This window comes from Hyperolius riggenbachi, chromosome 12 (genome assembly GCF_040937935.1).
Source record: "Hyperolius riggenbachi isolate aHypRig1 chromosome 12, aHypRig1.pri, whole genome shotgun sequence".
Lineage (NCBI taxonomy): Eukaryota > Metazoa > Chordata > Amphibia > Anura > Hyperoliidae > Hyperolius > Hyperolius riggenbachi.
In genome coordinates, this window is record NC_090657.1 from 53,285,261 (window position 1) to 53,310,446 (window position 25,186).

General features: G+C 45.2%; 1 protein-coding gene across 4 annotated transcripts in view; it reads right to left on the bottom strand.

Annotated features, from left to right (window-relative positions):
- Positions 1 to 25,186, bottom strand: part of CACNA1G (calcium voltage-gated channel subunit alpha1 G) — a 654,443-nt gene that overhangs the window by 416,732 nt on the left and 212,525 nt on the right. For all 4 annotated transcript variants that reach the window (XM_068263037.1, XM_068263036.1, XM_068263035.1 and 1 more), the window contains one exon: positions 23,905 to 24,011. The gene's annotated coding sequence lies outside the window, so the exon portion shown is untranslated. The remainder of the gene's footprint in view (positions 1 to 23,904; positions 24,012 to 25,186) is intronic.

The following is a 25,186-nucleotide window of genomic DNA, read 5'->3' on the forward strand; positions in this document are numbered from 1 at the left end:
CAGTAGGATAGTGACATGAAAGAGATATACGGCACATCTAAGTGTAAACCGTCTTTATTACATAACAAGTAAAACAATTAAAAACAAGGATAAAGGAAAACTCACATACGGGGCCCGTGCACTGGGAACCCCGAAAAAGTAGCGCGCATAAAATGGTCAATAGAAGACCTCAAATAAAATGGTGCCGCCTGTCGCCTTCCCGACTGGTTTCGCAATCTTGCGTCATCAGGGGAGAAAGTTTCTCCCCTGATGACGCAAGATTGCGAAACCGGTCGGGAAGGCGACACCATTTTATTTGAGGTCTTCTATTGACCATTTTATGCGCGCTACTTTTTCGGGGTTCCCAGTGCACAGGCCCCGTATGTGAGTTTTCCTTTATCCTTGTTTTTAATTGTTTTACTTGTTATGTAATAAAGACGGTTTACACTTAGATGTGCCGTATATCTCTTTCATGTCACTATCCTACTGGACTCCCCTTTGGTGAGTCTCTGCGATCTCAGGATATCTACTATATTCCGGAGGAATCTGTAGTGTGCAACATCGCTGGTGAAACGACACCATTTGAAAGTTCTGCGGACCACCTATCAAATTCGTTTACAACCTTATAATGTGGGTTGTTGGAATCTGGTAAGCCTTGCTTCTTTACCCTTTTGTTCGAAGATCCTGTATACCAAAAAATGATGAAAGCTGTATTACTATAGACCTGCGCTGACTTTACATTTATATAACACATGTCATTACTACACAATGAGCTCTATTCACAAAAAAAAAAACGTATCAATGACTTATCAACTAATTGATAAAAATAATCTTTCAGCACATTTACAAGCAAAATAATCACTCAAATTAAGTCGTTCATGATTAACTTAAATTTCAGTATAACTTGTCTTACCTTAATTATATTATATTTTTGCTCTTTGCAAGCTTAAAGAGACACTAACATCAAAAACCTCCCCTGGGGGGTACTCCCCTCGGGAGGGGGAAGCCTCAGGGTCCCACTGAGGCTTCCCACGCCGTCCTTTGTCCCACGGGGGTCTCGCTGCAGCCCTCCGAACAGCGGCCAGACAGTCGACAGCTTGATCAATATTTACCTTTCCAGGCTCCGGCGGGGGCACTGTTGCGGCTTTCAGCTCCGAAGTAGATGGAACTACCCGATCTCAGTCGGGTCCGCTCTACTGCGCAGGCGCCGGAGACTTGAAATACAAAGTGATGAGGTACTCACAAGGGTGGGTTGCAAGACCAGCAACCACAGCATAAAAACAAGTGAGGAATCATAATTCATGGCCTATTTAAAAATATAAAAAATCTCTCACCAGACATCTGGTCAATGCAGCCAAGGCGCTGATAGCCAGACGATGGAAGTCACAAGATCCACCCAGTATAAGGGATTGGCTGAAGGAGGTAGACCGAATTTGCCAGCTAGAAGACCTGACCTCTACCATACATGACAGGTCGGAACAGTTTTGGAAAACTTGGTTTTGGTGGTTCGAATTTAAGGAATCCCCACAATACACCACCATTATGTCTGCTTAAGATACCTGAAGCATAACCCCTAACGTTTTATTTGGGAAACGTGGATATTCCCTGGGAGATGTTTGGGACCCTTCTCCGACCCACTGGCTGCTTCTCTTTCCTTTTTTTTCTTCTCTTTTCTCACTTTCTTCTTTTTTTCTTCTTTTTTATATACATCATTATCACCATGTCCTGGTGACCTTTTATCCATTTTTTTTATCTATCAGTCCACAGACAGGAAAAGAGAGAAAGGAGGCCATTCACTGTTTAATATAGCAGGTACCCGGTTGTATGATCCCCGAGGGGCGCCGTGTGGCCCAACTTTGGTAAATAATCTAAAGCCGGATGGCTCGTATATATTCACATAACAGAGGCTAATACTGCTGTGGTATATTTGAATTCACTATGACATTGTTGGATGCTGAACTTATGTTGCCCTGTTGTTGGCTACACTATACTCTGCTGGGTGGCACTGATGGCTGGCCAGCCTTTTTTGCTTAATGTACCAATAGGTCAGGTAAGAATCTGTTATGTAAATATATATATATATATTTAATTTTGTTTATTTTTTTTTAATTAAAGAATCTATAAAAAAAAACAAAAACAAAAAACAAGCAAGGAAATCCCATCCCCACTCGGGTTCTTTGTCTTCAAGATGTGTGGGTTGCATTGCAGGAAAAACAATGGTTTGCTTACACAAAACATACATGTAAACAATATCACTGGGAGGGAGAAGGCGCCCCAAAAAATAATCATGGATGTAATGAACATAAAATGGATTACCTCTAAGAAGAAGGGGCAACGCCAATATAATAAAGACATTTTAATAATCAAACACATAAAACTATAACGCGTTTCGCAGAGCACAGTCCGCTTCCTCAGATCAAGTAAAGCAGTGTCTGGGCAGCCAAGGTGCAGAGCTTGGAGCGCCTAAAAGACCCACGTTCGCATTTGGAAAAAAAAGCTCATCGCTCTGGAGTGCTCCATTTCATTCAAATACATCAGCCAATCGATTTTTGAAGCGCAAGCATTTTAAAAAGCGCTCAGTAGCGCCCTTGGTGTGCACCAGCCCAAACTTACTAGAAACCTTAGCAAGAGTAGGTTTTTTGGTATATGATTATCATCCTTCTACCCTTATACACCATTAAAGCGAACCTGAACTCAGAACTTTCTCTCTGCTCTAAAAGATAAGCATCAGCATAACCACCTCTACAGAAAAACATTTCTTAGTTACAGCGGATACAAATCCTGCAATACATCTGCAGTGTCTACTTCCTGCTTTCATGGAAACAGGCTTCTTGTAAGGGCCAAGAACACCTAGGTGAGAAGTAGGGAGCGACCGGGAGCCCAATGGTGCAGTATCGTTAGGTATAGGGAGGATAAACTTATATAAGTATATACTCACAAAGGTGGGTTGCAGTTTCTACAACCACCAAATAGGCCTGCAGGGAACTAACCTTCCCTGCTCGGTATTCCAGGTCCTGCTGGATTCTGGATAGTTGCTCTCCTGTAGTACGATAGATTTTCCAGAAAAACTGCAAAGCTATTACCTCCAAAGGAGGTCTGACTGGCAATGGGTAGGATGGAGGAGCCCAATGTGTGTTCTATTTTAATATTTTTTAACTAAAAAAAATTATATAATGAGAGGTAATTGCTTACCTCTCCAGAAGATAAAGACACCAGTTCAACTGGAAAAATGTTTTTATTCAAAAAGCAATCGGACAATGCGTTTCACAGGTCATGGTCCACTCTAATAGGTATTAGAGGCTCCTACACTATCCCCTATGCTATCAAGGCATTTTGTATTGACCTGAGGAAGCGAGCCTTGATCCGTGAAACGCTTTGACAGATTGCTTTTTGAATAAAAACTTTTTTCCAGTCGAACTGGTGTCTATATCTTCTGGAGAGGTAAGCAGTTACCTCTCATTATATATTTTTTTATTTAAAAAAAATACTAAAATGGAACACACATTGGGCGCCTCCATCCTACCCATTACCAGTCACACCTCCTTTGGAGGTAATACTGGTAAGTCACACCTCTTTTTATTATAAAAAAAAATTTAAAATGCTAAAATAGAACCCACATTGTGCGACCTCCATCCTACCCATGACACCTTGTTAATTTGGTTTATATGGGTTAGTATAAACATTTGCCAGCAGTTGACTGTGTTGGTCATGTTTGATTTTGGCTGTTTTGGTCATATTCGTGAATTCGGTGGCAGACTGGGCCATAAGAAGGACGGTGGCAGCTTGAAGAGACCGATTTGCAGAGACTGCTGTGTGGTTGACTTATCAGTGGATTTCATGTACAGAAGGATTTGGTTGCGGTCTGACAGGTGTGTTTAAGGGATGACTATGAGGGCATTGATGTTCATAGGCTCTGTGTCTGACGGCATAGTCTACAACACTACTGCACACGTGGATGTTCATAATACATCTCCCAAGAGTTATCCCTGGTTTGCCCATCCATTATGCATAAGCTGAGGCTCCGGCACAGGTTCAACAGTGTTTTCCCACTTTTTGTTTACTGTCTTGTCACAGCTGTTTCTTACGGTCTGCATTGGTTCATGGTAATAGCTCTCTCCTCCAAGTATGCATGTGTTTCCCTCCGAGGTCAGATAGTCCTTCTCTGTGCCTGTTCTGGCATTGACGTTTCCATAGATGAGCACCCTGCTCTGAAACTGCAGGCTTCTCTTTGTAGGACCTCATAGAGGTCAGGTTTGTAGCAAGGGGACTCTGTTGGGGGGGGGGGGGATATGTGCTGTACACAGGTACATGTCAGACAGAGGTGAGGATGGAGCTGTTCATTTTAATCCACATGTGGCAGTTTCCTCATTTGATTGCTTTGATGTGCTCTGTAAGCTCCTCCTTGTACCAGATTAGTATGCCTCCTGAACGGCGACCCTGTTAAATGTCCTTGTTTTTCTGGGAAGATATAGAAAATTCCCTGTATCCCATGGTTGTGGGCTGTGCCAATGAAAATATCCTAGTAAAAGTGCAACCCAAAGTCAGTGGGCCCATATTTCCTCCTCAAATATGAGTAAAGTGATCCTCACTTTTGGGTTTTGTAAGCTGCACCATCTACACAAAGGGGAGGGGTTGGGGCATAAGCCTACAGCAGACCGCACTGTAGTGCTGCTGCTCATAGGCTAACTTGGTCTGCACCGCACCCCTGCCTGTGCAGGAAGTTGGCCTGCACTGACAGGATAAAGAATAAATGGGGGGGGGGGGGTCAGCTTTTCCTTGCAGCTGCCCCATGCCCAGCACCTATGTGAAAAGAAAAGTCAAATAGTAAGCTACAGCCCCCCCCCCCAACTATAGTGCCACCCTTTGGACTGACCTATAAGCGCCTTGCTAGAGAAACGGCCCTGGGTCCATGTCTCCAGGAGGATTTGAAGATCAATGTTTTCAAGTCTCCTTTTAAAGTCTGGATCATTTGTTTTGGATCCAACTGCTGAGGCATTCAGCCCTTGGATGTTCCAGCTACTGATTGCAAGTGATGTCATTTTGAGTCCTTAAAGGACTCCCTCTCCCAATCGTTATTGGGCGCCTGCATTGCCCAAATTACCACCTAGACGCCACTATAGCTGCAATTGCAGTCTATGTAGCACCCAAATTAGCTGCGTCACCTTTTAAAAACTATCCAAAACTATGAATGAAAAGCAAATCCCAGATGTCATCGTGGAGTGCAGCTCGTCAGATGGTCCGAGATCTGGGCTCCTCGGTCTCTAGGTTATCTGGCGAATGGTATTCAGTTTACCAGGGAATCCCATGTCGCTGGAAACTGTATGGAAGATGTGAATCAGGTCTCCCAGGCTGGCTATTAATAACAAGCCTCTTCTGAAACAGATCTAATAATAACTCCTGTAAAAGGATAAGAGGATAAAACAATGGGTTGCCATAGAAAAAGAAAGCAGAGGACAAGCAGCTTAAATGCCCTACGTGCTTCAATCATAACAGATCGTCCTTTCAATGAGGCATGCTAAGCCTGCTCCATACACCCCGGCTGGTAATTACCGGATGCCTTAAAGCCGTACTCCAGGCTGAAATGCTTTATGCAAGAGCTTGGTTGCAGACAGTGGCCGAGGCGTAGCAGCAGAGGTCGGGACTGCATCAGGCAGAAGTCAATGAGTTTTCCACAAAGTAAACCTGAAGGGAGAGGGATACAGAGGCTGCTATCATCATTCTCTAATAAACAATGCCATTGTCCTGACTTCTGTGCTGATGCTCCGCCTCTAGTACTGTGGGTCCAAAATGACCATACAGAGCAGATGCTGCGACTCTGGTCTGACTCCAGCGGCAATGAAGATGGCAGCCTTCATATTCCTCTCACTTCAAGTTTCCTTTAAAAGTGGCCTTGCAGGCCTCAAACAAACTTACAGGGACAGAAAGGATGCGTTCACACCATGCGCATTACTGTGCAGCACGCCGCTGCATGTGAACACAATTGTATAGACATGCACACATCTCTGTGTTGGTTGAGTGGGAAAACAATGCCCTTAAAGGGAACATAAACTGAAATTGAAAATCTCCTCCTCCTCCTCCATCCATCCCTTATATCATCCAGTACAGAATTGCAGATTTTCAAAACAGCTTATATACCATAGCTGGGATTTGAACCCAGGATGCAGTGTGTAGTAGGTATCTGTCTTACCCTCTAGACCATGAACCACACTACATGCTAAAGCTGGCCTAGCAGAAAGCATACTACCATTATGATCAATTCGATAGTAAAAGTAGCATGATTAAGGATTTGTACTTTTTGAAAAGCATGCTTATATACCATAGCTGGGATTTGAACCCAGGACTCAGTGTGTAGTAGGTATCTGTCTTACCCACTAGACCATCAACCACACTCAGGGCCAGGCTGAGGCAGAGGCTGGAGAGGCTCCAGCCTCAGGGCGCAGTGTAGGAGGGGGTGCACAATTCATTCAGCTGTCATTCCCAATTGTGTTTGAAGCAGAAAGAAATAAGAAAAGGTGATACATGGCAGCAAGCCATATAAGTAGAGATTAAGGTGTTGGGGGGGTTGGGGGCCCTGGGGCACCTCTAAGAGTGGATGGATGGATGGATGGGAGGGGGAGAGAGAGAGAGAGAGAGAGAGAGAGAGAGAGAGAGAGAGAGAGAGAGAGAGAGAGAGAGAGAGAGAGAGAGAGAGAGAGTGTTTTGGTGTTATTGCGGAAAATTCCGCCGGAATTATAAAATTTCTGCGGAATTCCGTTTGAGAGGTATAGGAATTCCGTTTCGACTACCGGAATCGGAATTAATCCAATTCCGGCCGGAATCACGGAATTAATAATTCAGCGGAATTTTCCGAGCACCCCTACTTCCCTGGGGCTTCTGCCAGCACGCTGTAGCCACCCTATGCCCACGCTGTCACTGAGCGATCCTCTAGTCCCCCACAGCGCCCCTCATTTGCGCTGGCTAAAGAGGAACAGTGCAATCAGATATCAAGGTGAAACCCCTCCCACAAATGTGATGTCACAACCATGGTACTGACAGTTTGCTGTCTTTGGACTTCGTTGCACTGTAGGAAATAACAGCTTTTTGCAACTGTCAAGCAAGCAATATCTCCTTCTGTGCATAGACCCTTCAGTAACGAACATTGCACACAGATCACTTAGCAGGACTAAAACTGTTACCATCAGTGATAAATGTCAGAATGAGAATAAGGGAGAGGAAAGATTTTACACTGACTAAATCATCTATAAATAAATATTGTAAAAAAATAAGAAAATGTATTCAGTATGTTATCTTCACTTCAGTTCCTCTATAGCCAGCGCTTAGTCGAGTCTATCTGCCAGACAGTTTGCTTCTGGACACATTGGGGGGGGGGGGGGGAGGGGTGTAGCGATAAGTGGAATGGAGACCGGGGCTGCTGTGCACAACCTACATTCTTGGCAGAGACAATCGTTATCAGTCGCCTTGGCCGAGTTTAATCTAGCGTGTGTAAGAGGCATCCTGCTGCAGCACTTCCACCCTTAACCAGAAAAGCGTTAAATCTTGGACACCGTCCTCACATTATACACAGCCAGGACTAGAGGATGCTTTAAATCTGTTGTTGAACCTTACTAAAGGCCATTAGCCAGCCTTGGAATGGCAGGTGCTCTTTTAGCTCGCTGAAAGAGGCAGAATTATGAGCAATTTCTTCCTGTTTATCTGCTGCTCCCTCTAACCTTTTCCCTGGGATGTTCCATATTTTATATGAATGTCCTGATTAGAGAGAATGGCCCGGCGTCTGCGGCGGAGAGGAACAATGACGGCGACAGATTAAAAGGCTAAATGCAGGAGAGGCGACAACAAAGCACCAATGCGCAGAACTTGGAGGCGATGGTGAACAAAGAGGATCTGCGGCTTTGATTCCTCAGAGCCCTTCGCCACGCCGGCTGGTTCCAGGGGAAATGAGCAGCTTCATCATTTTTCGCGGCTCGAGGCGCTGACACGCGGTTTCTGGGTGATTCGTGTTTGAGAACGGCCCCCACTGAGAAAAAGGGATTTTATGTAAACAATTACCGCCTCAAATGGGCATGTTTGTTCCCTAGACGAAGCGCGGCGCGGCGGAGGAGAACGTTCCTTTTCCTGTAAATACATTTTGCCCAGGAACGTATCTGGACTATTTAGAGCAAAACTCCCACTGTCACCCTATGTTCTGCTTCCCACCCTCACCCTACAGTCCACTTCCCACCGTCCGCTTCCCACCCTCACCCTACAGTCTGCTTTCCCACCGTCACCCTACAGTCCGCTTCCCACCGTCACCCTACAGTCCGCTTCCCACCGTCACCCTACAGTCCGCTTCCCACCGTCACCCTACAGTCCGCTTCCCACCGTCACCCTACAGTCCGCTTTCCACCGTCACCCTACAGTCCGCTTTCCACCGTCACCCTACAGTCCGCTTCCCACCGTCACCCTACAGTCCGCTTCCCACCGTCACCCTACAGTCCGCTTCCCACCGTCACCCTACAGTCCGCTTCCCACCGTCACCCTACAGTCCGCTTCCCACCGTCACCCTACAGTCCGCTTCCCACCGTCACCCTACAGTCCGCTTCCCACCGTCACCCTACAGTCCGCTTCCCACCGTCACCCTACAGTCCGCTTCCCACCGTCACCCTACAGTCCGCTTCCCACCGTCACCCTACAGTCCGCTTCCCACCGTCACCCTACAGTCCGCTTCCCACCGTCACCCTACAGTCCGCTTCCCACCTTCACCCTACAGTCCGCTTCCCACCGTCACCCTACAGTCCGCTTCCCACCGTCACCCTACAGTCCGCTTCCCACCGTCACCCTACAGTCCGCTTCCCACCGTCACCCTACAGTCCGCTTCCCACCGTCACCCTACAGTCCGCTTCCCACCGTCACCCTCTAGTCCGCTTCCCACCGTCACCCTCTAGTCCGCTTCCCACCGTCACCCTCTAGTCCACTTCCCACCGTCACCCTCTAGTCTACTTCCCACCGTCACCCTCTAGTCTACTTCCCACCGTCACCCTCTAGTCTACTTCCCACCGTCACCCTCTAGTCTACTTCCCACCGTCACCCTCTAGTCTACTTCCCACCGTCACCCTCTAGTCTACTTCCCACCGTCACCCTCTAGTCTACTTCCCACCGTCACCCTCTAGTCTACTTCCCACCGTCACCCTCTAGTCTACTTCCCACCGTCACCCTCTAGTCTACTTCCCACCGTCACCCTCTAGTCTACTTCCCACCGTCACCCTCTAGTCTACTTCCCACCGTCACCCTCTAGTCTACTTCCCACCGTCACCCTCTAGTCTACTTCCCACCGTCACCCTCTAGTCTACTTCCCACCGTCACCCTCTAGTCTACTTCCCACCGTCACCCTCTAGTCTACTTCCCACCGTCACCCTCTAGTCTACTTCCCACCATCACCCTCTAGTCTACTTCCCACCATCACCCTCTAGTCTACTTCCCACCGTCACCCTCTAGTCTACTTCCCACCGTCACCCTCTATTCTACTTCCCACCATCACCCTCTATTCCTCACCCTCTATTCTACTTCCCACCGTCACCCTCTATTCTACTAGGGCAGGTTGAAGAGAATCTGAAGTGAGAAAACTCACTCCAGGTGGGATATCTGACTATGCAGAGTGATAGCATGAGAAGCATAACAATAGCCCCCATGAGCTTAGTGTTAGCCCAAAACCTGTCGGTAATGTCAGATTTCTACTACCTACTGTAAGCAACAGCAACATAGGAGAAAAGTAATTTATGGCCCATTTTAAACTAGAAGACATGTCGTTTTTATTCATATTTGTTTACATATAATTTACATTTTCAGATTTTCGCGACAGAGGTCCTTTAAGGATTTTTCTGCAACAGACCTTGCACTGTAGTTTTTGATAAAATTGATTTTAAAAATTCAAAGTAAAAAGTTTGTAAACTTATTTTTCCGAGTTTGAAATTTTTCCTTTACATTTTCAAAATCGATATTCTCAAAAACAAGGTCTTTTTGAAAAAAATTTTTTTTTTTTTACTTGTTCTCACTATTCTCCTAATTTACATAGGCATTTTGGTGATTATAGCATGTATAGGAGCTTTGCTATTAACTGCTAAAGTCTGCACAAAATTACACATTGACACAAATTACGAATGGATTACACAAAATAATTTGATACAAATTACGAATGGATTACACAAAATAATTTGACACAAATTACGAATGGATTACACAAAATAATTACATATGGTCATAATTGTAAAAAAAGAAAAAAAAAAAAAGTAAAATTTACATAAAAATTTGTTCTAGTTAGATTACAGTCAATATTTACCGGGCACCCAAATTTCCACTCCGGCGCCCTAATACCGTTATTTTCAATTGGCGCCTATAGAGGCGGGCAATTAGTCCGATTGCCTCATGCGCCCTTTTTTACTGCTTTGCATGGAGACAGCCTAAATTAATTTCTTTAATTATTCTAGAAAATGAAAACATGCCTTGATGAGCACAGAAAACAAAACAAACTAACAAATAAATAATAAAGATCATAATAAAATAAACCGTATAAATAATGAAAAGAACACTCCCGTTTCTGTTTGTCTTATGCCGTCCCTAGGCAGAACTCTGCAAGAGTGCCCCCTGACAGCTTCAGTGACTTCTGCAGGAGACTTTCTTATGCTACCCACCATAGCCCCATCAATTTGTCATTTATTAATGCAAAATTACATCAGTGCCATATTTCTCTGAGTAAATCTGACTTTGCCATGCAAATATGACCATTGGACCCTGCTAGTTCTGCCACTAAATGTGGCTGGATAGTGTAATGGTTAAGGGCTCTGTCTCTGACACGGGAGACCAGGGTTCGAATCTCGGCTCTGCCTGTTCAGTGAGCCAGCACCTATTCAGTAAGGAGTTCTTTGGGCAAGACTCCCTAAGGCCTGGTTCACATTAGCGTTCGCTGTCCGGATTCGCCTGATCGGATCCAGACCGTATACTGTACAAACGGAACGTACGTTCCGCATAGCAATGCTAAGTCTATGCGGACGTTCACATGCGTCCGTTCCGTACAGAACGGAGCCAGATCGGATCCAGACACGCACCCGGACCGGAGCCTGACTGCACCATCCGGAAACAGAAACCAATTGGAAACGGAAAGCACAGAACACACTGGCTACAAACACCTGACGTTCTACCCCATTTCCTATGCGTATTCAAGCGGCCATTTTGGATGGGGAAACATGGGCCCAGCATTTCTGGAGTGGAGTAGCAGTGACTATCGTGCTGGAGCTGTTTGGCAGTATGTCGGACGTGGAGGTGAGGCCTAAACAGTGGAGGACCTGATTCTACAGGTGCACCTTCTGCTGACCTCCCAGACCCCAACAGTTATATAGTTTTATTTATAACTTTTACCAAACGGATCCGGATCGCAGCCGTATACATACCTGATGCAACCGGACCGGATCGGATTCGGATCGGAACCGTACGGTTCCGATCCGGATCCGGTCCGGTCATCCGGTCCGTTTGGCACAGAAACACAAGTGTGAACGGGGCCTAACACTGTTACTACCTACTGTGTGCGCTCTAGTGGCTGCCTCACAAGAGCTTTGAGTCCAACATGACTATTATTATTATTATTATTATGGAATAGGGATGATCAATGAGGTGCAAATACTTCCAAAATTATGCAATTTTTTATGCAAATATATGCAGCTTGAAAAAGGACCAATTCATTTAAACCTGGGTTTAAACTGCTTGATCCATTTTCAAACTGCATATATTTGCATAAACATTTGCATAATTTTGCATCAACTCGGTAACAATTTGTATCTCTTTGATAATCCCTAGTGATTATTGTGTCATGATGCGATCCTGAAGCCCTGAGATACAGGAATGCATGGACCCAGTGGCGTAGCTTAGGAGCTATGGGCCTTTGAGTTTTACATTGGGCCCCCTCAAGCGCTGTATACATATTAATTGATATGGAGCACCAAAACCTGCCAAGGACAGCTGCAGTGTCAAAGAGGTGTAAGCAGCAGAGAAGACAGCTGCAGTGTCAGAGAGGTGTAAGCAGGAGAGGAGACAGCTGCAGTGTCAGAGAGGTGTAAGCAGGGGAGGGGACAGCTGCAGTGTCAGAGAGGTGTAAGCAGGGGAGGAGACAGCTGCAGTGTCAGAGAGGTGTAAGCAGGGGAGGGGACAGTTGCAGTGTCAGAGAGGTGTTAGCAGGAGAGGGGACAGCTGCAGTGTCAGAGAGGTGTAAGCAGGGGAGGAGACAGCTGCAGTGTCAGAGAGGTGTAAGCAGGGGAGGGGACAGCTGCAGTGTCAGAGAGGTGTAAGCAGGGGAGAGGACAGCTGCAGTGTCAGAGAGGTGTAGGCGGGGGGAATAGAACAGTCTATTAATGGTTACAACTAATCAAAGCACATACAGTATAGAGGTGATAATTATTAGTTTAGCCCCAATAAAGAGTTAAAGTGGCTGAAGGAGGGCTCCAACTGGGTTCCTCTTGCTTAGGGCCCCCCTATTGCTATGCCACTGTATTGACCTGCTATTTGGACCATTCAAACTCAGAATTTTAAAGAGTGTATTATCTTGTTTTCTGAGGACTTAAAGCGAGCCTGAGTTCATTTAAAAATGACTTTTTAAAAAAAAAATCCCTTTTTTTTAATATTTAAATATTTACAAAGTAGCTTGAATGTTTTACTGTCTTTGCTCAGTGGCAGCCTAATAAGTGTCCCAGAGTTGAAATACAAGATACATCTCTCCCCTGCCCTCAGAAGTTGTATTCAGCCACGAAAACTTTTATGGCTGTAATTTGCTTGTTAGTGATGTTTACTATATTCCCGACAAGGTACCTACAAGACAGAAGCTGTCACTTCCATGCCAAGAAATTAACTCTTCCAGGCAGCAAAATCAATCAATTAAAACAGTCTGGTTAAGTTTTGTACTGTAAATACACGTTAATCTCAAGTCACATGTCACCTTGGGTACACTTTAAAAAGGCATTTTGTTTATTAATCAGTTGTAAAAATATCACCTAGGAGAAAAAAAAAACGGAGAAAAAGTGAATTGAATAAGCGCCCTGGTGCGGTCCACACCTACTGCAGCCCCCTAGTGACGCCACTGCGTGACATCACACTGTGGGAGGGGTCTCACCACAATATCAGCAATACAGACGCCCAATGATCTATTTGAGAAAAGGTAAAGATTTCTCATGGGAAATGGGGTATCGGCTACTGATTGGGTAGAAGTTCAGTCCTGGGCTAAAGTTCCTCTTGAAAGCCTATGTCAGAAAATCCAGACAGGGAAAGCATACACACTCCGTGCATATTTGGTTATTGCCGGGATTCAATCCTTGGACTCCGGTGCTGCAAGACAGGAGCGTTAACCAATCGCCTATTCTAGTAATTCTCTGCTCTAGCGGCCTCCCGAGTAATTGGCCGGCCCCATCCTTCTTAGCACAATAAAAAGGAGAGAGAAAAAAAAAAACAATAAAAAGAAGAGAGAAAAAAAAAAAACAGACAAAATATATATTTTATGACCTTTTACTCCTAACATTTGCGCTGTTATGGAAACAAAGCTGAAACACAAGTTTAAAGGAAGTGTCTGAAAATTGAGGAGCTCGGCGTGCTCCGCTGACTCGCGTCACTTTGAAAAGAGCCCTGACCTACTTAAATAAGTTTGTGCGGTAATCGCCCTATCTGCCTGCTTTGTGAGCCGAGCTGAAAACATCTCGCTCATTTTATCTCGTCTCACCCCTACCAGGCTTACTAGCAGACTGATTTCACATACTTGTGTGCCGGCAATGGCAGAGCGGAGATTGCAGAAAACAAACAAGGAAAGACGTCTGAAATAATGTTACCCAGAGGAGAATCGGGAGCTGCAGACCGAGGAGAGACACGTCAAGGCCCAACTTCACCTTCTATTACAGGTTCTGCAGCATCTCTACCAGGCTCCCCAACTAAGCTATAGTTAAAAGGGGCACTACAGCAAAAAACTGTAAAATTTAAAATATGTGCAAACATACAAATAGAAGTACAATTTTTCCAGAATAAAATGAGCCATAAATTACTTTTCTCCTATGTTGCTGTCACTTACAGTAGGTAGTAGAAATCTGACAGAAGTGACAGGCTTTGGGCTAGTTCATCTCTTTATAGGGGATTCTCAGGGATTTATTTATTTTCAAAAGCACTTAGTGAATGGCAGTTGCTCTGTCCAAATGCCAAAAAGCTGTGTAGCGAGCAGGGAAGCTGGCCAGCATCATTGTTTAAATCCTTTTTCGGGAATATCTTTATAAAGAATAAAAGCCTTGCTGAGAATCCCCTATGAAGAGATGGACTAGTACAAAACCTGTCACTTCTGTCAAATTTCTACTGCCTACTGTAAATGACAGCATTATAGGAGAAAATGTATCATCACCCTGATCTTTAGCTCCTTCCACAGATTCTCAGTTGGAATCAAGTCAGGACTCTGGCTGGACTACTCCAAAACATGTTGTCTGCTAACCATTTCTTCACCACTTTTGCTGTGTGTTTTGGGTCATTGCCATGCTGTTATGTCCACTGGTGCCCAAGGCCAAGTTTCTATGCAGACTGCCTGATGTTGTCGTTGAGAAATCTCATGTATTGCTCTTTTTTCATGGTGCTGTTCACTGTAATTAGGTACCCTGGTCCACTGGCTGAAAAACACCCCCAAAGAAGCAGGGCTGTGGAGTCGGAGCAATTTTGGGTACCCGGAGTCGGTGATTTTAAAAACTGAGGAGTTGGAGTCGGGTGATTTTTGTACAAAATCCACAGTCCTGGTAAGTATTAGACTAAGGAGTCTGAGTCGAGGAGATTTCTGTGAGAAATTGCGATTTCGATTCGATTCAAGATTTTCAATACACAACAATGGATCAGCACACCGATAGTAAGTATGAGTTTCCCCAGTATAGGTAGTCACATATAGGTGCCCCCAGGATAGTTTAGCCAACTATAAAGTGGGTTGCAAAAGTATTCGGCCCCCTTGAAGTTTTCCACATTTTGTCATATTACTGCCACAAACATGAATCAAGGTTATTGGAATTCCACATGAAAGACCAACACAAAGTGGTGTACACATGAGAAGTGGAACGAAAAGCATACATGATTCAAAACATTTTTTACAAATAATTAACTGCAAAGTGGTGTGTGCATAATTATTCGGCCCCCTTTGATCTGAGTGCAGTCAGTTGCCCATAGACATTGCCTGATGAGTGCTAATGACTAAATATAGTGCACCTGTGTGTAATCAAATGTCAGTACAAATACAGCTGCTCTGTTAGGGCCTCAGAGGTTGTCTAAGAGAATATTGGGAGTAGCAACACCATGAAGTCCAAAGAACACACAAGACAGGTCAGGGATCAAGTTATTGAGAAATTTAAAGCAGGCTTAGGCTACAAAAAGATTTCCAAAGCCTTGAACATCCCACGGAGCACTGTTCAAGCGATCATTCAGAAATGGAAGGAGTATGGCACAACTGTAAACCTACCAAGACAAGGCCATCCACCTAAACTCACAGGCCGAACAAGGAGAGCGCTGATCAGAAATGCAGTCAAGAGGCCCATGGTGACTCTGGACGAGCTGCAGAGATCTACAGCTCAGGTGGGAGACTCTGTCCATAGGACAACTATTAGTCATGCACTGTACAAAGTTGGCCTTTATGGAAGAGTGGCAAGAAGAAAGGCATTGTTAACAGAAAGCATAAGAAGTCCCGTTTGTAGTTTGCCACAAGCCATGTGGGGGACACAGCAACCATGTGGAAGAAGGTGCTCTGGTCAGATGAGACCAAAATGGAACTTTTTGGCCAAAATGCAAAACGCTATGTGTGGTGGAAAACTAACACTGCACATCACTCTGAACACACCATCCCCATATGGTGGTGGCAGCATCATGCTCGGGGGGTGCATCTCTTCAGCAGGGACAGGGAAGCTGGTCAGAGTTGATGGGAAGATGGATGGAGCCAAATACAGGGCAAACTTGGAAGAAAACCTTTTAGAGACTGCAAAAGACTTGAGTCTGGGGCGGAGGTTCACCTTCCAGCAGTACAATGACCCTAAACATAAAGCCAGGGCAACAAGGGAATGGTTTAAAGAGACTCCGTAACAAAAATTGCATCCTGTTTTTTATCATCCTACAAGTTCCAAAAGCTATTCTAATGTGTTCTGGCTTACTGCAGCACTTTGTACTATCACAGTCTCTGTAATAAATCAATGTATCTTTCCCTTGTCAGACTTGTCAGCCTGTGTCTGGAAGGCTGCCAAGTTCTTCAGTGTTGTGGTTCTGCTATGAACTCCCCCCTCAGGGGGGAAAGAAACACACAAATGATCTCTTGAGATTCAAAAGGAAGGCTGTATACAGCCTGCTTGTGTATGGATGTATTTTCTATGTGTGGACATACTGTACATCAACCTACTTCCTGTTTTGGTGGCCATTTTGTTTGTTTATAAACAGACTTTTTAAAACTGTTTTTAACCACTTTTAATGCGGCGGGGAGCGGCGAAATTGTGACAGAGGGGAATAGGAGATGTCCCCTAACGCACTGGTATGTTTACTTTTGTGCGATTTTAACAATACAGATTCTCTTTAAAACAAAACATACCTATGTGTTAGAATGGCCCAGTCAAAGTCCAGATCTAAAACCAATCGAGAATCTGTGGCAAGATCTGAAAACTGCTGTTCACAAACGCTGTCCCTCTAATCTGACTGAGCTGGAGCTGTTTTGCAAAGAAGAATGGGCAAGGATTTCAGTCTCTAGATGTGCAAAGCTGGTAGAGACATACCCTAAAAGACTGGCAGCTGTAATTGCAGCAAAAGGTGGTTCTACAAAGTATTGACTCAGGGGGCCAAATAATTACGCACACCCCACTTTGCAGTTATTGATTTGTAAAAAATGTTTGGAATGATGTATGATTTTCGATCCACTTCTCACATGTACACCACTTTTTATTGGTCTTTCACGTGGAATTCCAATAAAATTGATGCATGTTTGTGGCAGTAATGTGACAAAATGTTGAAAACTTCAAGGGGGATGAACACTTTTGCAAGCCACTGTAGGTGCCCTAGGAAACGTTAGCTAGCTATAGGTGCACCAGTATAAGTAAGCCAGCTATAGGTACCGCAGTACAGGTTAGCCATTATGGGTGCCGCAGTATAGGTTAGCCCAGGCATGGGCAAACTCGGCTCTCCAGCTGTCATGGAACTACAAGTCCCACAATGCATTTGCCTTTATGAGTCATGACTGTGGCTGTCAGACTCCTGCAATGCATTGTGGGACTTGTAGTTCCTTAACAGCTGGAGGGCCAAGTTTGCCCATGGCTGGGTTAGCCAGTACGAATGCCGCAGTACAGGTTAGCCAGTATAGGTGCAGCAGTACGGGTTAGCCAGTGGATAGATGCCGCAGTACGGGTTAGCCAGTGTATAGGTGCCGCAGTACAGGTTAGCCAGTGTATAGGTGCCGCAGTACAGGCTAGCCAGTGTATAGGTGCCGCAGTACAGGCTAGCCAGTGTATAGGTGCCGCAGTACAGGCTAGCCAGTGTATAGGTGCCGCAGTACAGGCTAGCCAGTGTATAGGTGCCGCAGTACAGGCTAGCCAGTGTATAGGTGCCGCAGTACAGGCTAGCCAGTGTATAGGTGCCGTAGTACAGGCTAGCCAGTGTATAGGTGCCGCAGTACAGGCTAGCCAGTGTATAGGTGCCGCAGTACAGGCTAGCCAGTGTATAGGTGCCGCAGTACAGGCTAGCCAGTGTATAGGTGCCGCAGTTCAGGTTGGCCAGTGTATAGGTGCCGCAGTACAGGTTGGCCAGTGTATAGGTGCCGCAGTACAGGCTGGCCAGTGTATAGGTGCCGCAGTACAGGCTGGCCAGTGTATAGGTGCCGCAGTACAGGCTGGCCAGTGTATAGGTGCCGCAGTACAGGCTGGCCAGTGTATAGGTGCCGCAGTACAGGATGGCCAGTGTATAGGTGCCGCAGTACAGGCTGGCCAGTGTATAGGTGCCGCAGTACAGGCTAGCCAGTGTATAGGTGCCGCAGTACAGGCTGGCCAGTGTATATGTGCCGCAGTACAGGTTAGCCAGTGTATAGGTGCCACAGTACAGGTTAGCCAGTGTATAGGTGCCGCAGTACAGGTTAGCCAGTGTATAGGTGGCTTGCAGTACAGGTTAGCCAGTGTATAGGTGCCGCAGCACAGGTTAGCCAGTGTATAGGTGCCGCAGCACAGGTTAGCCAGTGTATAGGTGCCGCAGCACAGGTTAGCCAGTGTATAGGTGCCGCAGCACAGGTTAGCCAGTGTATAGGTGCTGCAGTACAGGTTAGCCAGTGTATAGGTGCCGCAGTACAGGTTAGCCAGTGTATAGGTGCCGCAGTACAGGTTAGCCAGTATATAGGTGCTGCAGTACAGGCTAGCCAGTGTATAGGTGCCGCAGTACAGGTTAGCCAGTGTGTAGGTGCCGCAGTACAGGTTAGCCAGTATATAGGTGCTGCAGTACAGGCTAGCCAGTGTATAGGTGCCGCAGTACAGGCTAGCCAGTGTATAGGTGCCGCAGTACAGGTTAGCCAGTGTATAGGTGCCGCAGCACAGGTTAGCCAGAGTATAAGTGCCGCAGTACAGGTTAGTCAATCCAAATCCCCCTTCCCTTCGTGTATATAGGCAGATCCCCCTCGTGTATATAGGCATCAGATCCCCTTGTGTATATAGGCAGATCCCCCTTGTGTATATAGGCATCAGGTCCCCCCTCATGTATATAGGCAGATCACCGTCCTGTAGCCAGTCTATATTATATTATACGTCCAAAAGGCCAAAGTAATTAAAGGATACCTGAGTGACATGTGACATGATGAGATTGACATATGTACAGTGCCTAGCACACAAATAACTATCCGGTGTTCCTTTTTTTCTTTCTCTGCCTGAAAGAGTTAAACATCAGGGCCCATATGCAATTAGGTTTTTCTCCTGAGTTTTCTTCTAGGTGATATTTTTAAACTTGTCAATAAAATACCTTGTAAGCCACCAGAAAGCAAAAACATACTCAAAATAATTTTGATAGTAAGTTTTCGCCTTCTTTTCAGTACTTTTTAAGTTAAAAGAGAAGAAGAGAACACCAAGAGCCCAATATAGTGTAGTATGTACTGGTAATGGAAGATTTATAGAGAAATTCAAAATGTAATACTCACAAACCAGGGTTACCAGCAGGCAACCACTGTCAAGGCAGGTGGGGAGATTGTCCTGACCCCACTGAGGATTAAGAAGTCGCTCTCTGTAGTAGAAGGAAGTGGGTACAACCCTCCACCAAGGGTGGACTCAATGTAGCAATAAGATAACAGAGGCGCCAAAAGTATAAAAGGGACTAAATGAGCTTAAAAAACAATTTGGTAATAGAAGATGCAGTGGTGAACTTGCCCCCTCCCAAGCAGAACATACGACTGCAGATTTTCAGTCAAAACAAATTTATTGCGGGTTTAACCTGCGAAACGCGTTGCACTTTATTTAGGACTGAAAATCTGCAGTCGTATGTTCTGCTTGGGAGGGGGCAAGTTCACCACTGCATCTTCTATTACCAAATTGGTTTTTATGCTCATTTAGTCCCTTTTATACTTTTGGTGCCTCTGTTATCTTATTGCTACATTGAGTCCACCCTTGGTGGAGGGTTATCTTATTGCTTTTTCAGTTAAAAAGTGCTGGAAAGTTATTTAAAATAGAAGATGAAAAATGATCTCCTAGGAGAAAACCTGGGAGAAAACGGGAATTGCATATGGGCCCAGGTATGTAAGTGGCAGTTCCTGTCTGAGTCAGGAATGGGTCAGACTACAGTGTGCCCCTCACTGATAAGATATTACAACTATAAAACACTTTCCTAGCAGAAAATGTCTTCTGAGAGCAGAAAAGAGATAAAAAGGGTCAATAGTTAATGGATTTTAGCTCTGGCATACTTCAATGAATGTGTCATTGAGCAAAAACAAAACAGTAAAAATGTAAAAAGTAGATTTACATATAAAATAAAACTGTGGAACATCTTAAAAAGTCATTTTAAGGAGAATAGATACAATTATTTAATTAGTTTATTTTCACCTCAGGTATCCTTTAATTACACGATATCTGGCAGCCTTGGGAGCTCTGGAGATCCATCATGGAATATGGAAATCTTGCTTAACCTCCTTGCCGGTCTAAAAAATCCGGCAAGGAGGCAGCGCCGCACATTTTTTTTTTCTTTAAATCATGTAGCGAGCCAAGGGCTCGCTACATGATAGCCGCTGAGCGGCGGCATCCCCCTACCTACTCCGATCGCCTTCGGCGATCAGAGTATGCAGGGAATCCCGTTGAGAACGGGATTTCCTGCAGGGCTTCCCCGGTCGCCATGGCGACGGGGCGGGATGACGTCGTCGGGACGTCATAGGGAATCCCGATCCGCCCCTCAACGCTGCCTGGCACTGATTGGCCAGGCAGCGCAGGGCTCTGGGGCGGGGGGGAGCAACTCGGCGCGGCGGATTGCGGCGGATCGGCGGCGATCGGAAGTTACAAGCAGCTAGCAAAGTGCTAGCTGCTTGTAACAAAAAAAAAATTATGCAAATCGGCCCAGCGGGGCCTGAGATATCCTCCTGCGCAGGTTACCCCGAGCTGAGCTCGGGATAACCGGCAAGGAGGTTAAGGCCTCTTTCACAGTGCGACGTTAAAGTCGCATGTTATAACATACTTTAATGCAGAGTAACGCACAGCAATGCAAAGTCTGTGCGACATTCACAGTGCACACGTTGCGTTAATGTGTAACATGTAGCGTTGTTAGAAAGTGCTGCATGCTGTGCGTTTAGCAATGAATCTGCTGCGTTACTTGTGTTGCACATGCTCAGTAATGTTTTTTTTTTTCCTTTTTTAAAATGTTCCGCATGCGCCGTGTTCGTTCCATAGTAAATACATTTTCTAACGTGCGACTTTAACGTTGCACTGTGAAAGTGTATATGCGTTGCGTTAGGGCCGCGTTGTGCAACCTTAACGTTGCATCAAACGCAACGTCCTACTGTGAAAGTAGCCTAAAGCTATTTTGTCTTTAGAACGCAAGGAGTCTCTGTTAAAACAATTGTATTTATCTGGTACTTTCTGGCTTCCTTTGTGGCAGGTTGACTTGATTTGATTTCTTTATTGCAATGATGTTGTTTTATACTGCTGCACAACATATTGTGGTATAGACACAAAAGTTCTCTATACCCATCGATTTTATTCCTGTACCACTGTTACTTGCTGCATGCATATATCGGTTTCCTTAAAATGGACCTGAACTCTTCCACAGGAAAAAAGGAAAACAGAGAAATACACTCCGTTTGTGTTTAGAGAGTGTAGCTCATTTAATTGACCCTCATCTGTGACTAAACACAAGTGTAATTCGATTCTTCAGCTGTGTCAACTCAGGAATCTCGGCAAAGCAGCTAATTTGTAAACACAGGATGTTAACCCTATGTGTTTCCATAAAAGCAGTAGGTAGACACACCGCAGATTTATTGTAGGGTTTGTGTCTGGATCTGTAACAAAGAAATGTTTTTCTTTAAAGGTTATTATGCTGCTACTTACCTTTAAAGCTCAACACACCATACAATCTTGGTTGTACAGATTCACAAAATCTATGCAGTATAAGGGCCAACAGATCGAAAATACCTTGAATGATTGATTGGATAAGCTCTTATACTACATGAAAGTGGTAAGATTGAACAACCAAGATTGTATGGCGTGTGTTGAGAGCAGAGAGGAAGTTCTGAGTTCAGGTCTGCTTTAAATCTTAATAAAAAAATAATGTATTAAAAAACAACAACTTCCCATTAGCTCCAATAGGTTTTGCCATATCATCATAAAATCCTGGTCATGGTTAACCATTTAAGAACGCTAATTGAAATCTAGGCCCTGTTTTGATGCGGTTGTGGCTGCCAGGGCGTAGATTTCAACTCAACACCGCCGGGCGTTCTCGCCGCTCCCGACGATCGCATCGCTCTCTGCCTGCCGAAGCTCACTCGCCCTGCCCTTTATATAAACAGCAGAGCCCTGTGAGCGGGTCAGGAGCGGATTTCATTGGCTCCTGACCCTATCAACGTAAGCAACTCCCATTGGCTTACAGTGATCACATGGTCAAGAGCCAACGAAAGCGGCTCCTGATCAGCACACAGGACTCTGCCGTCCTAGAGACGGCAGAATGGGTGGCCTGTGGTTCCCGGGGTGCGGAATGGACGGCGGTAACAGCAGTTATGTAGGGCGATTTATCGGTATTCTGCGGTTTCTGAGTTATCTGAGTGATTGTGAGCTGCATGGATTGTAAATAAAAGAATAAGTTCCCTCAAAGGCCTCACAGCGACAGTCCGCTGTTCCAGGCAAAGTACAGCCAAATATATCAAATACAAGGAGGGACACCCCCAAATTAAAGTATGTAAGATACATCCATACAAATGAATTTAAACGGGTGGTGACCAACCACAAGACAAGAGCAGCCTGGCGCACCTGATTGAGAACTACTACTCCACCTCCAGGGGAATGGTCTAACTAATGGTACGGTACCCATACACGGTACAATAAAAAAAAATTATTTTTATTTTTTTTAACCAAAACAATCACATCAAATGAAAGTTGAAAATAATTTTTTTTTTTCGATCAAGAAAAACAAACCATTATTCAGATTTTTCTATTAAAAAAAAAAAATGGACGTGTTGGAAACATCTTTATATTTGATCTAACGGGATCATCGAAGTAAATGATTTAATTGAAAAAAGAAAAAAAATAAATTGTACCATGCATGGGCACCTTAGGTTAGATACTGCAGCATCCTTCCATGCACACAGCCTCAATGTACCCTGTATGCAAATACATCCTGCCCGCTCCATCTCCAGTCAAAGCAAATAGCACCATGCAGAAGTTGAGATAGTTGGTCTCCATTGAAGAGGAGACACATTTGGCATCCATTGACACACTGCTGCAACACCACTATCTATCTTAGTCACTGTATATGAACTATATTTAAATAACATGTTCACTTTAATGGGCAAAACTTACAGTGAATGGGAATAATAATAAAAAAAAACAAAAAAAACACACAATGAACCAGATACTTACCCAAAGAGAGGGAAGGTTCTGGGTCCTATAGCGCCTCCCCGCTCCTCTCCTGGATCCCTCGTTCCAGCGCTGGCTCCCCCGGTAGCAATATTAGACCAAATTGATCAAATACTGCTTTCTGCCACCGGAGGAGACTTTGGCAGTCTTTGGGAGCCGAGTGCTCTCGGAGACAGACGGCTCCGTACTGCGCCTGCACGACGAACACGCTCGCTCACACAGGCGCAGTACAGAGCTGCCCGCCTTCGTGAGCACTCGGCTCCCAAATACTTCTAAAGCCTCCTCCGGTGGGGGATACAAACGGGGGAGCCGGCCTTGCAATGAGGGGAAGAAGAGAGGCGCCAGAAGGCTCAGAGATCCCCAACCCTGTCCTCAAGGCCCACCAACTGTGCATGTTTTGCAGGAAATCCACAAATATGCACAGGTGAGGTAATTAGTGTCTCAGCAGAGCTGCTTAACTACCTCTGTGGTTTCCACAAAACATGCAGTGTTGGTGGGCCTTGAGGACAGGGTTGGGGAACACTGCTCTATAGGACCCAGAGCCTTCCCCCTCTGGTTATTTTTTTTTCTAAATCCCACTAGCTTAAAAAAAATCTCACTGCTGTGATTGGTCTGTCAGGTTACTTTACTTGATTTTAGCCTCTCTTAAAGGGGGAAGGTCTTTCAGGTTGGCACAGCCGCCACAACTAAAATTCCAGATTTTGCGAGGAGGCAAGCGTGTGATATTCTTTACTGTCTTGCTTAGCGCAGGAGGTGGTAGGGAATGATTATAACTCAAACAAAACAGCCTCGACAAATTATTTTTCTCCACATAAAAGTCCGGCTCTTGAGATGTTTAGACAGACTTCGCAATTACCTGTGAAAAGCTTTGATGCTCGCCACGGCGTTGCTGCTTGTGATTTCGCAGATGTTGTCAAAGAGTTCTGCATGCTGCTGCTTCTCCAAAGCGGTAATTCAGCAAAGCTGAGATGAAAAAAGGAACAAAAACTCAGTCATCTTTGGCGAGAAAATAGAAAAGGAAAAAAAAAACTGTACAAGGGCTTCAAGTTTGTGCTCTAGTGGGCCCAGCTAGGTAGACAAAAGAGAGTGCTTGAATAATAATGGTGGTCCGAGATTTGAAGGGGACAAGTAGAAGGCTTTTTATACTTGGGCAAAAAACGTGCAAAAGTAGCCCTAGTTCCGGATGCTGTGTCTCAAGCCTTGCATACAATCTAGGAATGGTGGCACTTGTGTGAAAGATCACACGACTGTGCCAAGGTGTTCACTCAAGTACCAATCGTGACAATTCAATAGCAGAAAGAACTACCAGACCAGCACCGCCCTTCAATAAAAACAATCCCCAAGCCCTCCCCCCCATGTGTCATCAAGAGATCCAGACTGGTAGATCATCTCAACCAAGTCTATTGTTCCACTACTCCTCCTGCCCACTCTGTGCTGCTCTGTCATACGCCATGCTGGTAGACGACCTCACCCTCCATAGTCTATAGAACAGGACTCGGTCCTGGACTGTTGTCTAAGGAACAAAGTCCCATCCCTGCAGGCAACAATAATTGTGCCTAAGTACACACCTTAAGGCCTCGTTCACATCAGGGCCGTTTCTGTGCGCTTTCCACAGCGCACTGCCCTGTGCGTTTAGCAAGGTATTGATTTTTCCATGTAACTAAATGTAGCTGGTTCACATCTATGCGCTGCGCTGAGCAGCGTTACAGAAACGTAGTGTTGCAGGCATTTCTGTGCGTTGAGCTGGAAAGCGCACAGCAATGCAAGTGAATGGGTCCGCTTTTTTAGCGCATAGAAGCGCGTACAAGCGCATAGAAGCGCATGCGTTTTTTACCCCTAATTGGAGAAAAAAATACATTTACATACAAAAACAAAGTTTTATTGACAACTGCTGCTGCTACAGTAAGCAAAACGTGCTTTAAAGAAGCGCAGCGCAACGCACAGAAACGCGGACTAAAGCGCGCACAAGCGCATGCGTTTTTTACCATGCGCTTTAACACATTTTTCAGCGCAGCAGATGTGAACGAGGCCTTAGCACTACACTATACACAGTACATCGAGAACTCAGCACACGATGCAGGCTATCGAAATCTGGTTGCTCCAAGCATAGCAATAACATTTTTATCTCACCTGTCTTC